General features: G+C 40.0%; 1 long non-coding RNA gene and 1 pseudogene across 2 annotated transcripts in view; one reads left to right on the forward strand and one right to left on the reverse strand.

The window, feature by feature from the left end:
• Window positions 1-24,347, forward strand: part of LOC126934259 (uncharacterized) — a 1,193,286-nt pseudogene that overhangs the window by 774,003 nt on the left and 394,936 nt on the right. The gene's annotated exons all lie outside the window — the stretch shown is intronic.
• Window positions 3,936-5,910, reverse strand: LOC126934265 (uncharacterized). Its single transcript, XR_007718899.1, has 3 exons — window positions 5,878-5,910; window positions 4,298-4,454; window positions 3,936-4,120 (listed from the first exon to the last, which is right to left on the reverse strand). It is a non-coding gene; the product is annotated as an uncharacterized LOC126934265 (long non-coding RNA).

Genomic DNA, 24,347 nt, shown 5'->3' on the forward strand with positions numbered 1-24,347 from the left:
GTCCCCACCCAAATCTCTTCTTGAATTGTAGCTGCCATAATTCCCACGTGTTGTGGGAAGGACCCAGTGGAAGATAATTGAATCATAAGGGTAGTTTCCTCCATATTGTTCTCGTGGCAGTGAATAAGTCTCTTAAGATCTGATATTTTATAAGAGGAACCCCTTTTGCTTGGCTTTTATTGTCTCTTGCCACCATGATGTGAGACATGCCTTTCCCCTTCCACCATCATTGTAAGGTCTCCCCAGCCACATGGAACTGTGAGTCCACTAAACCTCTCTTTCTTTTTAAATTACGCAATCTTGGGTATGTCTTTATCAGCAGCATGATAATGAACTAACACAGTAAATTGGTACCAGTAGAGTGGGGTGCTGCTGTAAAGATACCCAAAAGTGTGGAAACGACTTTGGAACTCAGTAACAGGCAGAGACTGGAACTGTTTGGAGGGCTCAGAACAAGATAGGAAAATGTGGGAAAGTTTGGAACTTCCCAAAGACTTGTGGAATGGCTTTGCCCAAAATGCTGATAATGATATGGACAATACAATCCAGGCTGAGGTGGTCTCGGATGGAGATGAGGAACTTGTTAGGAACTGGAGTAAAGGTGACTCTTGCTATGTTTTAGCAAAGACACTGGTGGCATTTTGCCCCGCCCTAGAGATTTGTGGAACTTTGAACTTGAGGGAGATGATTTAGGGTATCTGATGGTGGAAGAAATTTCTAAGCAGCAAAGCAATCAAGAGGTGACCTGGGTGCTATTAAAAGCATTCTGTTTTAAAAGGGAAACAGAACACAAAAGTTTGAAAAATTTGCAGCCTGACAATGTGATAAAAAAGAAAAACCCATTTTCTGAGGAAAAATTCAAGCTGGCTGCAGAAATTTGTGTAAGTTAACAAGGAGCCAAATGTTAATCATCAAAACAATGGGGAAAATGTCTCTAGGGCATGTCAGAGACCTTTGCAGCAGCCCCTCCCATCATAGGCCCTAAGCCTAGGAGGAAAAAATTTTTTCATGGGCCCAGCCAAGGGCCCCCTTCTGTGTGCAGCCTAGGGACTTGGTGCCCTGCATCCCAGCTGCCCTAGCCATGGCTAAAACGGGCCAAGGTATAGCTTGGGCTCTAGCTTCAGAGGTTGCAAGCCCTAAGCCTTGGCAGTTTTCACATGGTATTGAGCCTGAAGGTGCACAGAAGTCAAGAATTGAGATTTGGAAACTCTGCCTAGATTTCAGAGGATGTATGGAAATGTCTGGATGTCCAGGCAGAAGTTTGCTACAGGGGCGGGCTCTCACAGAGAACCTCTGCTAGGGCAATGTGAAAGGGAAATGTGGGGTTGAAGCCCCCACATAGAGTCCCTACTGGGGCACTGCCTAGTGGAGCTGTGAGAAGAGAGTCACCATCCTCCAGACCTCAGAATGGTAGATCCACCGACAGCTTGCACCGTGTGTCCGGAAAAGCCTCAGACACTCAATGCCAGCCCGTGTAAGCAGCCAAGAGGAGGGCTGTACCCTACAAATCTACAGGGCCAGGAGCTCCCCAAGACCATGGGAACCCACCTCTTGCATCATTGTAACCTTGATGTGAGACATGGAGTCAAAGGAGATCATTTGGGAGCTTTAAGATTTGACTGCCCTGCTGGATTCTGGACTTGCATGGGGCCTGTAGCCCCTTTGTTTTGGTCAACTTCTCCTATTTGAAATTGCTATATTTACCCCATGCCTGTACCTCCATTGTATCTAGGAAGTAACTGACTTGCTTTTGATTTTACAGGCTGATAGGCAAAAGGGACTTGCCTTGTCTCAGATGATACTTTGGACTGTGGACTTTTGAGTTAATGCTGAAATGAGTTGAGACTTTGGGGTACTGTTGGAAAAGTGTGATTGGTTTTGAAATGTGAGGACAAGAGATTTGGGAGGGGCCAGGGGCAGAATGATATGGTTTGGCTGTGTCCCCTTCCAAATCTCATCTTGAATTGTAGCTCCCATAACTCCCACATGTTGTGGGAGGGACCATGTGGAAGATAATCGAATCATGGTGATTTCCCCCATACTGTTCTCATGGTAACAAATAAGTCTCACAAGATCTGATGGTTCAATAAGGGGATTCTCCTTTCACTTGGTTCTTTCTTTCTTGTCTGCTGCCATGTAAGATGTGCCTTTCACCTTCTGCCATGATTGTGAGGCCTCCCCAGCCATGTGGTACTGTGAGTCCATTAAACCTCTTTTTCTTTATAAATTACCCAGTCTTGGGTATGTATTTATCAACAGTATGAAAATGGACTGATACAATTTACTAGATTAGAAGATAAGGTTGAAGAAATATTTCTGAAATTAGAACAAAAAGGCATAGGTAGAAGATAAGAGAGAAAAGAGAAAATAGAGTCAATCCAGAAGATCAAATCCAACTTCAGATTTATGTAAGTTCTAGAAATCAGTACAGAAGGTCAGAGGAAAGAAAACAATCAAAGAAATAACACAAATAATTTTCTGGAACTAAAATACATGAGTCTCCAATTGAAATGGCCTGGTAAATATCCTGTAAAATAAACAAAAAAAAAAGACAAAAACCATCCCCATGAAATTCCAGAACAATGGAGATTAGAGAAGATGCTTAAAGCTTCCAGACAAATAAAAAAAGCAGGTAAGAACAGCATCCTATTTCTTAAAAGCAGCAGAAGCTAAAAGAAGATGCCAAAAAATTCTGAGGGAAAATATTCTCCAGCCAAGAATTCTATGCCAGCCAAATCATGAATCAAGTAAGAAGGTCAGATAAAGATATTTCTAGACATGCTCAATCCTTAAAAAAAAAAAAAAAAACAGAAAATTGCCCATGTATTCTTTTTCAGAAAGCTACAGCAAAATGTGTTCCAGCCAAACAACTGAGAAAACTAGGAAAGAAAGAGACGAGGATCAAGAATAGGGACTCCAACACAGGAAGGAGGTCAAAAGAATCCTAAGATGATAACTGGGCAGCAAACTGAGATAGCAGCTAGTCCACATTTGGGGTAGTTGACTAGAGGCTCCCAGGGAGATGTCTCCTACAGGAATAAAGGAACTGTTCGATTACTTTGTGTGTTTAAATGGAGTACAATGAGTTTTACAGCTTTAGTGAAATATACAGGAATGAATTATTGATAGATACCTAGAAAACTAAGCAAATGATAAAGGAAGTCAATTAACGATTCCAAGGCAAAAGTTGAGAAAGAAAAGAAATGATGTTGTAGAACACTATGTCTCAGCTTCAAATAATATTGACAAAGTCATGATGAACAAAAATAGCGGCCTAGCTATATTGAGAGACAGAAGAAGGAACATTAAGACATTAAGGAAGTGTGTAAAAGGAGTTATTCAGGAGAGCAAAATCATCATCCTTTTATTTTACACAGTTAGCTAAACAGCAAAGAAAAGCAGCTAAGCGTTGAAAGTGGTTCCCTGCCAGAGACAGAATCAGGATGAGCAAGCATGAGACAAGGGACTACTGATTTGTGTAAACTAAGTTAATTAAGATACCAGTAGCAGGAAAGTGGACTAACAGTGGCTTACTACATGAGGATACTTGTTTACTTTTTTTAAAAAATGTACAGAAATAGACGGACTTGGCAGCTCAGTGACATCACTGAGGACTCATCGCTTTCCACCTTTCTGCTCCACCATCCTCAGTGTGTTGCTTTTCAACCTTGCTCACTCAGGGCAGCAAGGTTGCTGCCACAGCTGCAAACATTGTGTTCGCAGGCAGACCACAGGAGACAGATTGCCTGTGACCGAGCAAGAAAGTTGTCTTCATGTAACTCTTCCCTCTCATTAGTGTATCAGTTAGGATTAGTTTTGGTAATGAGTGATACGGACCCAAAATTAGAATGTCTAGAGCAAGGCAAAATCTTGTTCTCACCACTCTGGAGGAGGTAGGTAGTGCAGGGTTGGTATAAGGTTCTACTTACTCTGTGATCCCTTCAGAGAACAAGGCTCCTTCTCTCTTGTCATTCTAGTAGTCACAGCTTCCTTTCTCAAGGTGACTTCATGGTTCCAGAAGGTTACAGCAGCTCCAGCCAACATGTCAACATTACAGGCAGCAGGATGGAGGAAGGAGGAATAAAAAGGACACTTGAGAGCTTTCTTTTGATGAAATTTCCTGAAAGTTGCCACAAAACACTTTTGCTTATATTCTGCTGGCCAGGATTTAGTCACAAAGCCACAACTAGCTACAAAAGAGACTGAAAAATGCAGTATTTATTCCTAGTAGCCATATGCACAGATAAAACTTAAAAGTTCTAAAAAAAAAAAAAAGGAAGAACAAAATAACAGATACCTGGCAGTCTTCACCACAATTAGAAAGGAAAATATCTTTCCTGGAAGACCTGAGTAGAATTCCCCTTATATCTTATTAGCCAGAACGGGTCACATGGCCACCCTTGCCTATGAGAGAGGCTGGTGAAGGGTGAAGGGAGACTCTGGATTTTCATCCTCTATAGTAGAAAGGAAGCAACAGAGAAAGGGGTTGAGAATGGCTGCAAATAGCCAAACGAGTGCCTGCCTCACAAATCTTGTAGCACAATTTGTCCTTAAAGCTATATACACATAGTACTTTCATGTTTTAACGTATATAAATTTTTAAACGTATATAAATAACAAATAAGTAAATTTGTTTTTATGGGAAAACTTATCAAGATCTGCTGCCACACTCCCTCCATCTTCTTAGTGAATAAATAAAAGAGAAAAGTTATAAGGTCAAAATACATACACACAAATAATAGCAATGGCTATTCATATAGTCTATTTATTTCATGCTTTGCCACATTGATTCTGTCATTTATTCGACAAACATTTATTGAACGCTTGCTATATACAAAGGCATATAGACATGACTGAGTCTCAGTTCATGCCTTCGAAAAGGTCACAGGTTTGAAGGAGAGAGACATGAAGCCCATTTTTCACAACACGGCATGATAAGCACTAGGTTGGAGGATTGCAGGGGATGACAATTGCAACAAACCAGAGAAGGGCCATTGAAGTTGGCCCAGCAGACAGGGAAGGCTTCCCTGAGGAGATAATTTTTGAGCTGTTTTGAAAGATAGGCAGAAATGTGCCAGGAGATGAAAAGGGCATGGAAAGGACATCAAGCCCACGGAAGAATGAATACAAAGGCATGCATCACATTACAGCTAGGAAGAATGAGCCACATTGTTACTCTGTCTATCACTGATATGAAAAGGTAGGCATGCAATTTACATTTAATAAACATTTGGTAGAGTGAATCAAGAGGAGTAGCAACTCTCTTAATCTACTTCAGCTTAACTAGTACCCTAGATCAGGAGTTGGCAAACTACGGCCCTCAGGCCAAATCCCATCTGCTGCCTGTTTCTGGAAACAAAGTTTTATTGGGATATAACCACACTCATTCATTTACACATTGGCTATGGCTGCTTTTGTGCTATGATGGAAGAGTTGAGTAGTTGGCCATAGAAACTGGAGAGTCTTGCAAAGCCTAAAACAAGTACTATGTGGTCCTTTATGGAAAAAGTTTGCTTACCCATATTCTAGATGAGCTGACATCCTTCATTCCCTTTAAAACATACAGCACTCTGAGCTCAAAGCTAACAAGTAATAAATAATAACACATCCTTGCATCTCACCAATCTAGTTGTATTCTTTCCAAGAGTAAATTGTTTGTTACCAAATGTGTTTTGTCAGTTTCACGTGTTAATGTAAATATCTAATAAAATATTGTATATATTAATAAAATGAGTGTGAAAAGGAAGAATGTTTCTATTTTAAAAATTAATAGAATACATTGAAAAATATCCATCACACCATGCTAATAAAAACTATTAGTGAGTCAGATGTGAATGAGACAACGATAATCATAATCATAAAATATTAAGATTTTACCTTGCAAGTGTCTATAACTTTCACTCCACTTTTTTAAAACCTAAAATTAGAAATCAGAGATGATGTATTTAGGGGAGATGTTTATACAAGAAAGACAACACAAAATTATAATTAGCAACACATCCTTAAAGAGGAGTCTTGGCTCTACGTCAACAGACAGGAGTTCCCTAAAAAATTTTAGTTCCCCTAAAAAATCAGATTAAAATTAAACTAAATATTTTAAGTAAGTGAGTGAGTAAGCAAATAGTATGTAGATAAATATTAATGTATATTTGCTGGATTCTTTTAAAAATGATTTCATGACTTAACCAGGAAAAGACAAAGTAACTGTGTTTGTTTGGGTGAACAGAGACATGAGATTTCAACTCCCAACATTTTCTGGGGCCCATGTCATTCTGCAAGACTCATCTCTCAACCAACCACTGCCTTGACCCCAAAAGTGGTCCAACCTATGGGCACCCATTTCTGCCCAGTGCCAGCTCCTGAGAAAGTTAGATGAACAGGACTCAGATCTCACATTTCTGGCTCTGGATCAGAAAGGAACAATGAGCTGACACTGGCCCCATTCTGAGCAGAAATTAATTACCTGTGAAAATGTCAACTCATTAAATCCCCAAAGTGCGACATCTAAGCTCTGACAAGCGATCTAGGAAATAAAATGAATAAAATAAAACAGGCCCTCTTCGTTACAAATCACACAAATTCAAAGTTCAGAAAACTTTTAATTTGGTGTCTTTGCCCATCACCTCATAGAACCTTGGATCCACCTTTAATCTGGAGCTTCAAACAAATCCCTGCTTCCTTAGGATTCTAAAAATAATTGTGCTCCTTGTGGTACATTAACTCTTTCCAAAAGAATAGCCAATTAGCTCATAAAACAGCTGGTTATTTCCTCAAGATCCTTGATTAAACATTGTTTTTTCAGAGAAGCCTATTTGGTTTTTTTCTAGCTAATTTCCCCTCTGCCCCCAAAGGCTATCCCTTCCAGAGAAATAAAAAATGCTTCTTATTCAGTTTTCCATCCTGGAATCACAGCAGTGATCAGTGTGACATCAGATACGGCATTAAGGAATCTTGGGCCCCCCAAGAAGCTCCCTAAAGAAGGTCCATGTTCTCCAGGGTCACCCCGGGCTCTTGGCCTCTCCATCGCCACCAAGGACAGAGCTATGCAGGCAGGAGATGCCCCCAAAGCACACGCTGAAGATAAGGAACAAACAATGATGAAAAATCCAGGACCCAGACGCCACATAAACCTGCCCTCCAACTAAGTCAGTTTCCAAATACATCATTCTTCCACTTTCTAAGCCTCTGCCCACATTGTTTGCCCCCACTTCCACTCCCACAATTTCCAATGCAGGTCACATTTCACCTTTACTTCAAAATCTTTCCTCAATACTAGGTGGGGCCCTCTGACATTCTGCCCTGCCTCACCCATCTATCACTATTTGGTATGAACATTTATTGTGATCATTGGCTTAAATTCAATCTAGCACTATTTTCTATTCTGCCTTCTAGATTCCAACTGAACCATGTCACATCTGAGAGCAAGGCCATGCCTTATTCCTCCTTTTTCTCTTCCATCGTATTCAGCAAAACAAAGTATTTTGCAAACATGTTGTCTTTTCCTTCTCACCTACCTACAGTCTTTTCACAGCCCCCAAATAGCAAACAGGTCCTTCAAGTAGAAGCACTACTTGGGCCAATTCCTTAAGTATAGGAACCATATGAATGCAAAGTTTCCAAAATGCTTTGTACTAGGAGTCCATGAATTAACAACTCCAGAATCACATATTCTATGTCATAACATAATTATGTTTGCTTATGTATAGAGGGAACAAAATTGCCCTCTCAAACTCAGGAGTACTTGGCAGTCTGTATGGTGGTATTCACCTTACAGACTGGTATTCATGCCCTTGTACTTCCTCTCTTTGTATATGACCTGTACCTACCAACTTAATTCTAATTAATAGAATGTGGCAGAGCCATGGAATGCCACTTTCAAGATAAGGTTACAAAAAGACTATGCCTCTGTATTCATCTCTCCTTCTCTCTCCCCACACCTTATCTTTTCTTTTTCCCAATCTATGCCCCTCTCTTCTCTCTCTCTCTCTCTCTCTCTCTCTCTCTCTGTCTCTCTCCCTCTCTCAGCCCTTTCTCTAAGGGAATCAAGTTGCTATGTTGTGAGTAATAGCTCTATGGAGAGGTCCACAGAGCAAGGAAATGAGGTTTCCAGTCAATATCCAGAGAAAACCTGAGGCCTGCCACATGAGTGAGCTTGAAAACAGATCCTCCCCTAGTCAAACTTTGAGATGACTTCAATCCCAGCTGACACCTTGATTGCAATCTTGTGAGAAACCCTGAGCCAGTGGCATCTGACTAAACATTCAGTTTTGTTTCATTTTGTGACAGGATTTTTGTTTTGTTTTGTGACAGGATTTTACTCTGTCACCCAGGTTGGAATGCAGTGGGGCAATATGAGCTCACTGCAATCTCCGCCTTCCAGGCTCAAGCGATCCTCCCACCTCAGCCTCCCTAGTAGCTGGGACTACAGGCACATACCACCACCCCTGGCTGATTTTTGTTGTTGTTGTTGGTGGTGGTGGTGGTGGTGGAGACAAGGTTTCACCATGTAGCCCAGGCTGGTCTCAAACTCCTGAGCTCAAGCAATCCACCCACCTCAGCCTCCCAAATTGCTGGGATTACAGGGTTTGGTATTTTAAGACACCAGATTTTGGGGTAATTTGTTACACAGCAATAAATAACCAATACACCAAGTTTTTCACAAACATTAGATTTTTTTTCTGCAAAACTAAATCTAATGTAGGCCCCCTCCTCTCTATGCCAGATTGGCAAGAAATTATCTTAGTCAATCCTGTAACTCTATATGCATATCTATATCTCCCAGAGTATTGTCAAAGTCTCAGGGTATTTGGGACAGGATATTTGAGGGAGGGCCTTCAGTCCTTGGTTTGTACTGGTTATCACTACTGGGCTCATTGCCCAACTGTGCATGGCCCTTGGAGTTAGCAGGTGAGGAAGCTCCATACATTCCCTGCCAAGCCTCAGCTCTACCACTGGGACTTTTGCTGAGGCTAAAGCCCAGCACCCAAGGCCAGCCTACCCTCTGCAGTTCTCAGTTGGCAATCAGGGATAGGGGCACCAGGCCCCTCATAGCCCTGCATCCCTTCCCAGGCTTCTGAGAATCTCCTTTCTCTGTTAGTTCCAACTATTTTCTTCACATCCCTCCATCCCTGCATATACACACACATGCCCTTAGCACAATCAAAGAGTTTAGGGTTTTGAGAAAAGCCTGAAAGATAGATTATCTTCAAGCTGCTACTGCAACAAGAACAACAATAGCCTTCTCAGAATTCAGGAAAACTTTAAAAAAAAAAAAAAAAAAAAAAAAAAAGCTCTCATTCTTTCTGATGCTTCCATGCCCTCAACACAAAATACACATTAAAGTTTCAATAAATAATCTCACTGCACTTATTTTCCCCACATATTCAAGAAGAGATTTATGCTCCAAGAAGGGTTGCCATGTTTACCCTAAGGTTTGGAATACCTTCCAGCACACTGCAGTGTACCACCACCTACCACCTCCTAACACACACAGCACTGTAAGAAGCTTAATAATGGTGGAATGAGAGACTGTCTAGTAGGAACCTACTTCTTCCAAATCTCCCCTCACTCTATTAAAGAATAGCCCAACCAACAAGCCAAAAGGCAGGCATCATGCAGGCATAAATGGAATAAGCTTCTACTTATTGTGTGTGATTTAAGTTGAAACCAGGGAAGTCTCTCAGACCCAAAATATCTTCCTAGTGGCCTGTAACAATCACTAAACTTCATTTTTAGAGCCTGGCTCATTTGAATTTAAAGCATTGTTACTCCAAAGTTAAATTATCTATTATGCTGTTTTTAGCCAGGAGCACCTTCTTGGAATTTAGCTTATCAGTTCTTTTCTAAGAGTCAGCTTATTGAAAAAAGAGTTTGGGTTCTGCTGTAAGTGGAGGAAGAGGAATAAAGAGGTTTAGAACAGCAGCAGTGAAGGCATCTTGACTGCTCAAGGCAGTCATTGGGAGTGGGATGTGTAGAAAAACGCTCCTCATTACTGTAAATGTGATATCACTATTGGGGTTATGACATTATATTCTGTTATAGTTACTCCATGGAGACTGATCATTCTATGAAGGCCACCCCTGGAAATAGATATGGCCTCATGGAGGGTCATTGTTAGTGTTCAGTAATAATGGTACAGGCTAATCTATGAGAAGAAACCAGAAATGAAAGATCTAGACATCAGAGTCTAAATGCCTGGGTGGCATCCATAGGTGGTATGTACAAAGATAATGTCCTCCCCATAAAGAGAGACCAGCGACTTGAAATGAAAGGGGCCAGGCTAGGTTTTTCCCAAAGATACCTGAAGAGTAGGGCAGGAACTGTCTGCACTCAAAAAAAGATCTATTTAAAATAAAATTTCATAGTGTTCTTTGTATGGTAGTTACTTGATCCTCAGCTTGTGAGAGACCAAATCAGTTGAGCAACTGCCTGAAATGTCCCTCTTGAAGGGGCTACAACATTGCCAGAAATTCAGCAAGGAGAAAATTGTATTTACTGAAGCTCCTCTAAAAGAGAAAGCGTACTGACTGAAAACCATTTGGGAAGGAAAGATTGAGAGAGACCCTGAGGGTCAGGTCTTCCAAAAATGGTAAAACTGGTTAATCGTTGGACTTTTGATTTTCCGAATTGGGTATGAAGATGTGGGTTAGTGGTTAAATTACTCAGGGATCATCAAGGAAAGGTTAAGTGCTACTACCACAAGTGTTTCTCTCTGCTCCCCAAACACATCACTTGCAAAGACATATCAGATGGAAGAGCACCACACTACTATCCTGCTTGTGGCGTTAGCTCTACTCCAGTCCTACTCATGAGAATATCTAGTCTTGGCTCAGCTGGACTACTGAAAATCAAGGGAAAGGAAACTTGTATCTCACTTGGATCAGTGTACTCATGAGGCCACTTGTGTTGGTCTCATCCAAGAAACAAACCTCAAAAGCAAGATGAATCTATGAGTCCAATCCCCCAAAGTCCTACCCCACAAGAGATTCTCCTCCATGTAGGGCCAACTTCAGAAAAGTTAGAGTTTGCTGCTACTAACTAGGAAGGTATCATTTCCTTTCAGGGTGGCATTGAGAATGCATGATGAAAGAGATCACAAGAAGAGGTAAGAGAACTTTGAAGATGGACAAAGACTATCACAGTTCAGAGGACCATCCCTGGACATAAACTTATTGGTTAGAATGTGCTGTCATAATAAACATTCATAAAATAATAAAGGACAAATATTCCAGATATTCTTTTCTTTAAAGGTGAGGTTCTCCATGCAGCAGCAATAGAAGGAGGAAGAAAGCTGAAGAATGGCTCTTATTGTCCGTTTCTCCTCACCAATTGCATTCAGTTCCACTTTCTACTTTCTCCGCTGGCCCCACCATCAAAAAAGCACTGGATTTCAGATCCCTGGCTAGTTCTTCTCCTTTTGTACCAAAGCAGAGAGTATGTACGTAAAATTTCCAGGCCACAAACACTGTATTTGGGCTTCCAAAGTAGCCTACCTCATATAAATTTTTTATTCTATGATGGCTATCTCTCTTGTTCCTAAGCTCATCCCTGGACTAAAAAATCATGACACTGTTAGAGCTTAAAGGGTCTTTAAAGAACACCTGACTTGCCAGAGAAAACCAAGTCTAAAAAGGAACAGTGATTTGTCCAAGATTCCACAGCTATTTGTGGAAAGACACAGGTCTTTCTGTGTATTTACACAGGAGGACTGCTGCCTCTAAGGCTGGCTGCCACTGTTTTTAGCTTGATTTCACTCAATTTCAATTTATTTAGCTGTGGCCTCAATCCACCTTCTCTGAAGGGCTTACTCAAGGTCACGCTCTCCAGAATCACCTCAAAATTCTGCTGCTGAGAGCCAACATGATTCATGAATCACCTACAAATTTCCTATATTCTTCTCTCTAAAGTATTACCAAAATTAATTTCTCTTTTCCAGGCCAGCTCAAGGAAGAAAAATAGCCCCTTCGGTAGCCTGAGGTCCTCACTGAAACACAGCATTAGGGTGAGTGAGGTGTGGAAGTCCGCCTGGGCAGAAGACTTCCACAGAGCAGTTCTCAGGCCTCTGAATCTATAGTTTCACAGCAAATGAGATTGGAAATTCCACCTTCCATGCTTGATCTCTAGGTTTAAGACTTTCGTTCTTGTGAAAATGCAAATATCAGCTGGGTGCAGTGGCTCACGCCTGCAATCCCAGCACTTTGGGAGGCTGAGTCAGGCAGATCACCTGAGATCAGGAGTTCAAGACCAGCCTGGCCAACATGACGAAACTCCGTCTCTACTAAAAATACAAAAAAAATAGCCGGGTGTGGTGGTGGGCACCTGTAATCCCAACTCCTCAAGAGGCTGAGGCAAGAGAATCGCTTGAACCTGGGAGTGGGAGGTTGCAGTGAGCTGAGACCATGCCACTGCACTCCAGCCTGGGTGACAGAGTGGGACTCCATCAGAAAGAAAGAAAGAAAGAAAGAGAGAGAGAGAGAGAGAGAGAGAGAGAGAGAGAGAGAGAGAGAAAGAAAGAAAGGAAGGAAGGAAGGAAGGAAGGAAGGAAGGAAGGAAGGAAGGAAGGAAAGGGAGAAAGAAAGGAGAAAGAGAGAGAGAGAGAGAGAAGAGAGAGAAAGAGAGAGAGAGAGAGAAGAGAGAGAAAGAGAGAAAGAGAGAGAAAGAGAGAAAGAGAGAAAGAAAGAAAGAAAGAAAGAAAGAAAGAAAGAAAGAAAGAAAGAAAGAAAGAAAGAAAAGAAAGAAGAAAGAAAGAAAAGAAAGAAAAGAAAGAAAGAAAGAAAAGAAAAGAAAGAAAAGAAAGAAAGAAAGAAAGAAAGGAAGGAGGAAGGAAGGAAGGAAGAAAGAAAGAAAGAAAGAAAAAAAAGAAAGAAAGAAAGAAAGAAAAGAAAGAAAGAAAGAAAGAAAGAAAGAAAGAAAGAAAGAAAGAAAGAAAAAGAAAGAAAGAAAGAAAGAAAGAAGGGAGGGACGGAGGGAGGGAGGGAGGGAGGAAGGAAGGAAGGAAGGAAGGAAGGAAGGAAGGAAGGAAGGAAGGAAGGAAGGAAGGAAGGAAGGAAAAATGCAAATATCCCTGTCAATGGGTGGATCATTATAGAGCATCAAAACATGATCAGAGTACATAGGTGATAAGAAGGGAAGAGAGAGCAAATAGCAAAAGGCCAATTTGGGGAAAGGGAAAGATGAGAAGAAGAAAAATAAGGAATGAGGTCCTCCTAGGTCTGGGAGCTTAGAAGACAAAACAGAGAACCCTAGGAAAGCATTTTAGCCCACCCCATTCCTCACAACTGCACTTAGCTTTTAAATAGCAGCTTTCTCTGTCTCATTGGCTATTTACAGTTATCTTAAAGAGGTACAGATCCTGTGATTCCCATTGCATCTCCATTTGCAAGAAAAGAGATGCCCAATGAGCTCCACCTTGAGAAGAGATTTGGAATTATTTCACCATCACCACCACCATTCAGGATTCTAACATTTTTGATCCTAAATACCTAAAGGGTGTGGGCTATGTCCCCTGCCTAGAAAAATAAGGGCACTTTCTCAAAAGTTTTATGCATTAAGTTCAACAGATGAATCACAGACAAAAAAAAAAATACCCTCCAGCCTTTTCCCAGCTTTGTTGTAGGAGAAATAGAGTTTAAAAATTACCTTGAGTTACCTGAGTTTCATGGTTTGACATAAATTTTTTGTCTTCTTCTTTCTATTTCCTGTTTCTTGATAGACTACTACACTGAATTAGAGAAAAGGCAGTCTTTGGATTCAGTCTCCACAAGACTGCTCTCACTTCAGACATCGGTTCAGAGGTCAAGACAGCAAATTCAGAGGTCCCCAGGGCCACCCACACTTCAGACTAGCTGGCTACAAAATTGGGGATTCCCACAATCACCCTCAGGTTCAACAATTTCCTAGAATGGCTCACAGATTTCAGGAAAACATCACACTTTGGATTACAGTTTTATTATAGCAAAAGGATACAAATTAGAGCCAGCCAAAGAAACAGTGAAGCACAGAGTGAGATCTGGGAGACTTCCAAACACAAAGCTACCACTATCTTCAGGGACTTGTTACCCTCCTAGCATTGATGTGTGACAATTCACCCAGAGTATTCCCAACCAGGGAAGTGCACCCAAGCTTCAGTGTCCAGAGTATTTGGGTTTTGTTTGTTTGTTTCATTATATAAGCATGATTGATTGAATCAGCACCCTCCTGAATGAACTCAATCTCCAGCCTCCCTCTCCTCCCAAAAGGTAAGGCTGATATCACATGGTTGAAAGCCCAAACCCTCTAATCACATGCTTGGCACTTCTAGCATGGACAGCCTCCCCCTGAGTCATCTCATTGGCATACACTATCAGGTCAGGTACAGTCTGAGGAATCCGCTATGAATAGCAAAGGCACTCTTATCACTCTGGAAAGTCCAAGGGTTAGAGATTATCTTCCAGGGTCAGGGACAAAGGTCAGACCTCTCATTGAGTAAATTTAATTCTTCACTATATTAGAAAAACCCTTAAAATATATATATATATATATATATATCATATTTAAAAGGTATAAATCACTCATAGTGGATAGTGGCTCAATTATAATACATAGCACAATACACGATTTTAATAAATGTCAAACATCTAATGAAGAAAGTGATTGATTCCATTGCTTAAGTAGGGCTCTATAAGGTAAAAATGACCTGCTTAGGCTAACTATAAACTGGGCTTTTTAAACAGAGTCAAACCTAATCCTTCTGCATTGACCTCCCAGATGAGTTGGAATGAATAAGGGTGGTAGAAGAAAGAAGCATGTATTGTTACCTTGAAACTAAATGGTTGGAGGTGATAAAACTCTCCTAAAATATCCAAGGACTCTCCTTTTTCCTGGCAAAAAAAAGTACAAAACATAAAAAATCAAATTATGTGTCCCTTGTGTTAACAGGAGAAATTCCAAATCTTCCCTGCTAGCTCTTGAAAAGTGCAGTTTCATAGCCTTGCCCTGTGCCAAGGCTAGGGTGAGGCTCCCTGAACTATCCATCACAGCCTCTCCTTCATGGCCCTTTCTCATGAGCCCACAGAAGGGATGTAAAATTCTTGTGATAGCAGATGTTCAAATTAGACTTAGAATGCTTTTGTGAAAAATTGCAGCAGCTCTGAGACATGTTCTTCTAAAGATTTCAAAGAGCATTTTCTTTCCATGTGCTTGTTTTTAAAGAAAAGTAATGATTCTTCAGCCATGATTTCTTAGATTCATTTCCTTTCCTCAAGTTTTCCAAAATTTCAATCCAATTAGATTAACGTAATGTGCCTAAAACTCTGCAAAGAATAGTAGGGAGTCTTATAGAAAAAGGAGAAGTGGTCCCCACCCTCAGTTTATAATCCATCTCAGGAAATAATACTAGCACCCTCTAAATAAGAAAACAATGTGACATTAAAGTCAATATCTCAAACTCTTGCGATCAGGCAATTCTCCTGCCTCAGTCTCCCCAAATGCTGGGATTAGAGGTGGAGCCACAGTGCCCAGCCATTCAAGTCAGTTTCAAGAAAAAATAGTTAACATAATGAGTATCTTAAGAATTCAAGGTGAAGAAAAATTGAGGCTTGACTACATATGAAGACAGGCTTCTCAAAGGATGTGAAAGTTAAGTTAGGCTTTGAGAAAGAATAGGAATTTTAGCCCACAGCAAATGGGGAAGGGAGAGACATTCCAGAAAGAAAAGCTAGCATATGAGAAAGCATAGACATAGGAGAGAGAAAAATGTTTACTTATCTAGGGAAGTTTTTTTTTTCGGGGTCGTTGGGGGCAGGTGGGTAAGGGATAATCTGATAGAGAAGTAAAAAGCATCCATGCCCCTGCCCCTGAGAACACTGAAGTCTATAGTTTTAAAAAAATATTCAGGTTAGAGACAGAGGATTTATAACTAGTTGTCTTATTACTAAAATGGATCTGCAAATGCTTACATGACAGAAGAACTATGAACAAATATTGGAAAAGGTATTTGAATGGGACTACAGCCTCCATTCTATTATGGAGGAAAATTATTTCTTACAGAACTATATTCCTTAACTATGTGTTAGCTCAAAAGATACTTTTCTGACCCCAAATTCCTACTGGGGTGAAATTCAAGCACATAAACAGGTATTCACAAGACAAATAGCATCAGAGGAAAACAACTTAGAAGGAGAATTCTATTTTAACAAATGTCCTTCGAAGTTCCAGCCACACTGGGCACAGGCCAATAACTCAAATTAACATTATTTTATTGTCACAAGTCTGAGAAGGCAGGATAATACACTGAGTGGTAGAATTGGGATCCAGAGTAAAATGTGACATTACTTGATGGTTCAAACCCAACCAGATGTATTTTAACAGGAATAAACTCAATGCACAAGTGTACAATGTAGAAAATATGTCTTGATATCATAGATTAAAAAAGAAAAACCTAAAAGTCATAAACATAATATGGTTGTACCTAGAAAGCAAAAGCAAACTTGGGCTGTGTTAAAAGCAGAGGCAGGGAGAAGATTGTCCAGAGGCAGGGAGAAGATTGTCTGATCTGTTCTGCACAGGTAGCATCACCTGGGTTCACCACACACTTTAAATAGGGGCACAGAGATCCAGAGGTAAGTAAAGAGTAATCTATGAGCCTTCACCCAAAAAAGAAACAAATCAACCTAGGGAAAAGAGGAACATAATTGTTGACTTCAATATCTGTGGTAAGCAGGCAGGATTAGATTGGTTCTCTACTGTGCTGTTCCCAAACTTTCCAAACCAAAAATCAAGACACAAATAGTTTTTGTGCCACTTCTAAGTGTAAGAGTTAACCTAGGATATACGGTTTGAATACAGAGAGCTGGAAGTTCCAGGACCCTGGGATAGCTTACAAAATAGTAAGTATTTGAAATCATATATTATGTCCTAGAAATTCCGGGGCTTATAGTCACAGAATACAATTATAATGAATTAGAAGACATTCTAAGATAATAAATTCCAACTCAGAATGAGGGAAAATATTCTAACAGAAAGAGTAATCCAAAAATCAAATGCTCTACCCTAGGGGGTAGAGATTTTTGCAATAAATATTTATTGTGAACTTGCTAACAACCATTATCCTGCCCTAAAGTCATTCAGGGTCTAGGGTGGAAGCTAAGCAAGGGAATAGACAACTGAAATGCTCAAGATTAAAAAAGAAGAAGAAAAGTTTAATAGAGGTAAGAAAAAATGTAGAACAGAAGCCTGCATAGTGAAGGGTGGGGAAAATGATCCGAGTTTAATTTCAAGGTTTGGCTGCAATATAAAAATTTATCAGATTGGAGTCACCCAGGAATCAGCGATATAAGTGGAGAAGGCATTGTCATAATGCAGGAATGACATAGCAATGGCCTGAGCTAGGGCAGAGCTAGGGGTGTCAAAGAGCAATTAATATTAAAGAACCATTAAAAAAGCAGAATAAAGAGGACTTGAATTAGGGTATGAGTATGAGTGGTGTCAATGATAGCTGTGTTTCCTTGAAAGATGGTAGTTCCATTCAGCCAGAGAATAGACAACAAGGACTTTCACCAAATATGAATTTAGTCCTGGACAGATTGAATTAGAAAAGTCTGGAAAAACAACCTCGTGCAGATGGGCAAGCAGTTGAATATGTGGGTCTAGCATTCAAATTTTTAAAAAGACAGAACCAAAAGACAAAGGTGAGGATGTCTCATAGGAGGTAAATCAAAAAGAAATATCAATAAAAACTAGGAGATCTAAGCAGTCAAACATCCAAAATGAGGAATTCTTAATAAGAGAGAAAATAAAGGGTGGTTCGGGGAATTGTCAAAGAAAAACATACGAGAGTATTTCTGAAGGAAACAAATTTCCAGATTGAGAAGTCCAAAGGCCCAACATAATGATGAAAAAGAAATTCACAGCATGACATGACTATGAATTTTAAGAATCCTGAGTATAAAGAAAAGATTCTAATAAGAAAAAATAAATTACATACAAAGAACTAGAAATAAAAATGTCATCAGACTTCTCAACAGCAACACTGAAAATCAGAAGACAATGAGGTATGTCTTCAAAATAATCTGAAAAAACAAATGCCTACCTTACAACTCTATACCCAGCCAAACTATGAATCAAGAGTGAAAATAGAGTAATTTCCTTATATGCGAGGTCTCGAAAAATACACTTCTTATGCATTCTTTCTCAGGAAACTTCTAGAGGATAAGCTCCTACAAAACAAAATACTGCCAAAAAGAAAGAGGAAGACACGGGAGCCACACAATAGCGGACACAGAATAAAGGAGGTCAATAGAATTCCCACTATATTAAGAAAGCAACTCCCATGACAACAGCTGGGCAGCCATTTTATAGAGCAGCCACTCCAGATTAAAGCAGAAAAGAAAAAGGCTCTGAGAGACAGGATTCCAGAAGCAAATAAAAGTGATAGATTTTCTGATAGGCTTATAGTGAGGAAGATTGGATTGAGAATAATTTTATAGAGTTATTGAAGGATATAGAAAGACTTAGCAAGAGACTGGAAGAAAGGTAAGCAAATTTAAAAACAAAACAAAAAGAACCAAAAGTTGAGGCATTCATAACATAGCTCTGGGCTCAGCATTGAGCAATGTTAACACAGTGGTTATGTTGACAATTATTAATTATGAAAATAATGAATATAGATGTGATCAAATGCATTATAAAATTATATTAGGAAGATACAAGGTGATGAAATATGCATGAGCAATGAATAATATCAGAAATCTATTTCTGTGTAATAAATCATCCCAAAACAGTTAAAACAACTGAAGTCTGCTTATGAATCTGTAGCTCAGCAATTTGGACAGGGCTCAGACAGTTCTTCACTCATATGGCTCTTATCTGGGGGACTCCAGATGACCTCACACTCATGTTTTGGGACTGGTGCTGGCTGTCTACTAGTAGACCTAAGAGTCTCAGCTAGGACACCTTGTCTGTGTTTCAAGTATCTCATCACCCTTCAGTCAGATCGGGCTTGTTTACATGACAGCCTCAGAGCAGTGTTCCAAGAGCAGAGGTGAAAGGGCTCTTGAAGTCTAGGTTTGGAGATCCCACAGGATCATTGCCAGAACATTCTTTTGGTCAAAGGAAATCATATGGCCAGTCTAGATTGTATGGGTAGAAAAACAGATCCTACCTCTAGATAGGAGGAGCTATAAAGGCAATTTGGAAAGGGGTATGCATACAGGGATGGGAGAATTTGTTGTAGCCACTTTTTCAAACACTCTACCATAATGATATGTAAGAAGTAAGCCTATCTTCTATAGTGGGAAATGAGTATAATGGCCAGTGTAGGAATATCAACAAATCCATATGAAATTTGTAAATATGGTAAACAGAACAAACAGCTGAAGAGTTTAAAGTGGGTGACTTTGAAGAAAGGGTCGGGGTGAAGAGAGGCAGGACAGGTGACTGCTGTTCTTTGTTATAAGCCATCTAGAACTTTTTGACTTTTAAAACTACGAAATTAGATTACTTTGAAAAGCAAAACAAAAGTAAAATGTTTGGCTGTACTAGCAATTCCATTTCTGAGTATATACCCCAAAGAACTAAAAGCAGAGACTCAGACAGATATAGCAATGTTCATAGTGGCGTTATGCATACCAGCCAAAGGAGGAAACAACCTAAATGTCCATCAACAGATGAAGAGATGAACAAAATGTGATATATACATATAATGGAATATTACTAAACCTTAAAAAAGAAGGAAATTCTGACACATGCTCTAACATGGATGAACCCTGAAGATGTTATGCTAAGTGAAATAAGTCAGACACACACACACAAAAAAACAACTATTATACCACTTGCCTCAGGTACCTAGAGTAGTCAGAGTTAGTCAGAGTCATAGAGATAGAAAGGAGAATAGTGGTTGCCAGGGACTGGTGGGGAAGGGAGAATGGTGAGTTATTATTTTTTAATTTATTTTTTATTTTTTGAGACAGAGTCTCGCTCTGTGGCCCAGGCTAGAGTGCAGTGGCACGATCTCGGCTCACTGCAACCTCCATCTCCTGGGTTCAAGCAATTCTCCTGCCTCAGCCTCCCGAATAGCTGGGATTACAGGCGCACACCATGCCTGGCTAATTTTTGTATTTCTGTTTTTGTTTTTGTTTCTTGTTTTTTAGTAGAGACAGGATTTTACCATATTGGCCAGGCTGGTCTCAAACTCCCGACCTCGTGATTCACCCGTCTCAACCTCCCATCACCTGTGCTGGGGTCACAGGTGTGAGCCACCGCACACAGCCAGAGTTTCATGGAGGAGTTCTGAAAATAGTGGTGATGATTGCAGAACAGTGTAAATATATATAATGACACTGAACTATCCACTTAAAAATGATTAAATGGTAAATTTACTTTACATATATTTTACCACAATAAAAAATAAATAAGTGCTGCAGGAAAAAACAAACACAAAAAAAATCTTTGGCTACCAAGTGAAAGAAAGGTAGTAAGTGGTTAATAAGAGAGGCATGATGTTAAGGACTGGACTTTGTTTGCTTTCCCTCTTTCTTTTTTTCTTTTCTTCTTTTTTTAAGAATAGAGAAGTCTTGAGTTTTTAATGCACTAAGTGAAAAGAACCAGTATAAAGCTGAGGTTTGACACAGCTGACGGGGGAATAACTGGTAGAGAGAAGCATCTGCTAAAGGAGTATGTGGGCAATTGAGTCTTGCCTGCACTGGTGTGTGCTAAAGACAGTTTGAGTAAGCCCTTGGTGAACTGTCACAGACTGGAACAATGACTCCCACTCCTGAGAGCTTTGCAAAATCATACATGCCTCACAAAATCCTAAGGAGTAAAATATGTCACCTGACAGGAGCATTCACCAACCTCTTAGCATTTATGCATTTATCACTCAATCTGCTTGCTGAACTAGTTGGAGGAAAGAGTATTTTTTATAGAGTGTATGGTCAAAATATTGATTCATGTTTTAACAGGAAACTTAACTACATTCATTGTTGCTGTTTTTCTAAAGAGTGGACTATAACTACTTCCCTTATTTTCTAGGATGCTTTAAGGAGCAAACTCTCTGGCCATGATGGGAAAAGGACGAGTTTTGAATGGTTTTGAGCTTTTGGCTTCTGGGGTCATCAGAGTCCATTGGAAATGAATGACAGGAGAATCAGTATGGATGCTGAGGAGGTGAAACAAGAAAAGAGGAGTGTCTCTGAGATAAATCAAAAGAGAGATGAGATTTTTTCCAAACTAAAAAGAGGTCACAGGTCCTAGTGAATCTTGCTCAGTCCTCACCTAACTAGCCCATTGCCTTCGCCTTTATCCATAACAGTACCTAATCTCTAAGAGTGATATGACCTTTGGCACCATATGGAGCTGTGAAGAGAAAGGAAAACTGAGTGTTCTAGAGACCTGGTCTGAGACAGAGGTGACACCCATATTACCTAGCTTGAAATACTGGGCTTATATGAAACAATCTCAATAAAATTTTATATATTTTGCAAAGTGCGATGTTACTGATTTAGGAGAAGAAAGATGATGATGGCATATATAAAGTCACCAAACATTTTTATTCTATTGAAAAAGCAATTCTTTGTACCAGGTCTGATATGAGAGAGTTGGCAAAATATCTTCAAACTGCAACCCTTCCTCAGAGACATAAAATATATCAATTTACAAATAAAGAATAATAAGAAAATACTGCCATTATGCTTATTTTTCAGTCACACTGACAGCCACATTCATCTATATTCTTAACAGCAAATGTAATTATGAAGAGTGTGAAACAAAAGAAACAACTATTTAGATGCCATTTTTCTAGCTTTTATCTGTAGGCACCGACTTATACACCAAATGGCCTTATATTTCCTGGTTTCCCTTGTCCAGAAATTCTAGGGACAGACTTAGCCTCTGACCCAATGAGGGTCTGATCCTAGATCATGGTGGCAGCACTCAAGGTCTGGCAATCTGTGTGTTTCCATGACAACCAGGCACCATTACAGAGTCTGCCTCTTCGAGAGACATTTTACAGCTTTTTTTCTGGAGAAAAGGGAAAGAGGAAAAGGAAAGGAAGGAGAAGGAGAAAGATAGGCAGGTGGGGAAAATAAGTAAGAAAAGAGAGAACATGATATTAGAGGGAAGATGAAAGCCATTAAATATGGAGATAGCACATCAAACAGCCTAAAAAATACATACACTTTATTCGCAATCAGAAAGACTTCGGGGAATTTTACAATTTTTTTTCTTTCTCTATTTCTCTTTTTTCTCATCCTGAAGTTCCCAGCACCCTGGCTTTTCTCAATGTTTTACCTGCATGAAAGTTCCTCTTGGAATTTCAATCAACCAGCACTGTCAAGTTTTTCCCTTTCCTTTTTACATTTACTATATAAAAATGAGCAGGGGGTCAACTGCAACTGGAGGAAATCGCTAATCATTACAATACTCAAATTGCAGCCCCCTGGTGTATGAAAAATTGCTTTTTACTGCAGCCAAACGTGTGCTGGGTTCATCCAGAGCTTTACTATGAAAGGGAGCACAGATACTCGTCCTACTACAATCTTGCCAGCAACTGTAGAAAACTCATGAGACTAGAATGGATATTCAAGATACTGTAGAAACAACAACAACAATAACCCACACACACACACACACACACAGAGAGAGAGAGAGAGAGAGAGAGAGAGTTTGTTCTCTGAGCAGTTTCCCTTCTGTCACTTAACAATACCCACTCTCCCTCCCTTTTGATTTATTAAAAGTGGCACTGCATTGCTCCTAAGTTCTTTAGTTCTTCCTTTCCACTTATAGGCAGTTACTTTGAAAACTGTACAAAAATTGAAATAAAATATTACTCAATTCTTGAAAATATTTTACATCCCTTCTGGGAGAATGACAGAGAACAGGAGAGTGAAAAGTCATACCAGTATTTTTTTTCCAGAAAATCTGTGAGGAGAAAAATATATTTCATAATAGTTAATATTCTCTTCAACTGCATCCCTTTAAATTTCCAAAGGAACAGTGATATAGTTTTCAGCCTACTTATGTTTGGATTTTACAAAGAAATCTGAGGACATCTAATTTAATGATAAAAGAAAACAATTTAGGACCAAATTAACTGGTTATTTTATGCTCTACCCCTCTGCTTCTCTCAGTCATACAAAAATGCTAAAAGAAATGTGAGAAAGACAAAGAAGAGTGTTGAGTGAATTCGCCCCCACGCACAGCTTGCACACAGCAGGCTGGAGAAAGTGCTGCATCCTACAGGAGAATATGCGAGGCAGTAGGAAATGAGGGTGAAGAAGAGAGGACAGCAGGTCCAAGGAGAGTCTGACTAGGGTGGGAAATTGAAATATGTGGAGAGAAGGTGAGAGAGAGATGGTAAAGGCAGAGGAAGGTGGAGAAGAAAAAGAACAGGATTTTTTTAAGAGAGGAAAGTGGAGAAGCAGAGAGGAGAAAGAAAAGGAGCAAAGTATAAATGACAGCAAATAATACTACCATATAAAAACAGAAAGAATTGGTCAAAGGAGAAATGGTAGTATTGAGAGGATGACACATCCCTGTGTGCCAGGAAGACCCTGCCCTCATCTAAAATGGCAGCCATCGAAGCCTTCCTGCTCTCGGTTCCTTTGAATTCTTGGGCCAGTGCCCCTGAGGAAGATCTGATTAATGAATTGTGGCAGGACCTCATTGCATCTTAACGATTTAGGATTTTCCTTTCACTTCCTGCCTGTGGTTATGGATCTTTTATCTGCTTTATCTGTGAAGCCTAATGAATTCCTGTTAAGTCTTTATAGCACTTGTCCTTTCCACTTAAATCTTCCCCCTGATCCTATTTACCAAGTTTACAGTTCAGAGTGTTGTGTGCTAAATTGCTTGTGTTTTTACAACCATCACTAAATGCTGACTCTAGAAAGTAGTTAAGTTGCCAAGAGGAGAATCCTTGGGCAAGGAATAAGTAGAGCGGGATAGGTAGTGCTTCCTTCCTTCTTCCATCTGCTGTGTCTGCTGTTGTGGGTGCAGAGATTCAATGTGCACTGAGGGGTTCTCCTAGGACCTCTGCTTTCCTAAGGTCTGAAAGAAGGGAGGTTAAGTGAAATGGATTGGCAGTCAGTAGGCCGAAATTCTGTCCCAGACTTGCCATGACAAACCAGGTGAGCTAGCACAAGTTGCTTAAGCTCTCTGAGCTGCAGTCTTTCCATCTGTAAATTGGGATCAGTATACTTCCCTCTTCTACAGCAAAGCTGGGAGAGAAACATGGTACAATTAGGGAATAACAAAAAAGGTGGTGTGATGGCTGCAGTTGGTGATACTAAGGGACTGAAGATATAAAGGAACAGGTAAGGTGGAACCAAATAAAAGATGCCTTGAATCTCTCTATGCTTCTCAGTTCCCCACCT

The sequence above is a fragment of the Macaca thibetana genome, chromosome 13, assembly GCF_024542745.1.
Source record: "Macaca thibetana thibetana isolate TM-01 chromosome 13, ASM2454274v1, whole genome shotgun sequence".
Lineage (NCBI taxonomy): Eukaryota > Metazoa > Chordata > Mammalia > Primates > Cercopithecidae > Macaca > Macaca thibetana.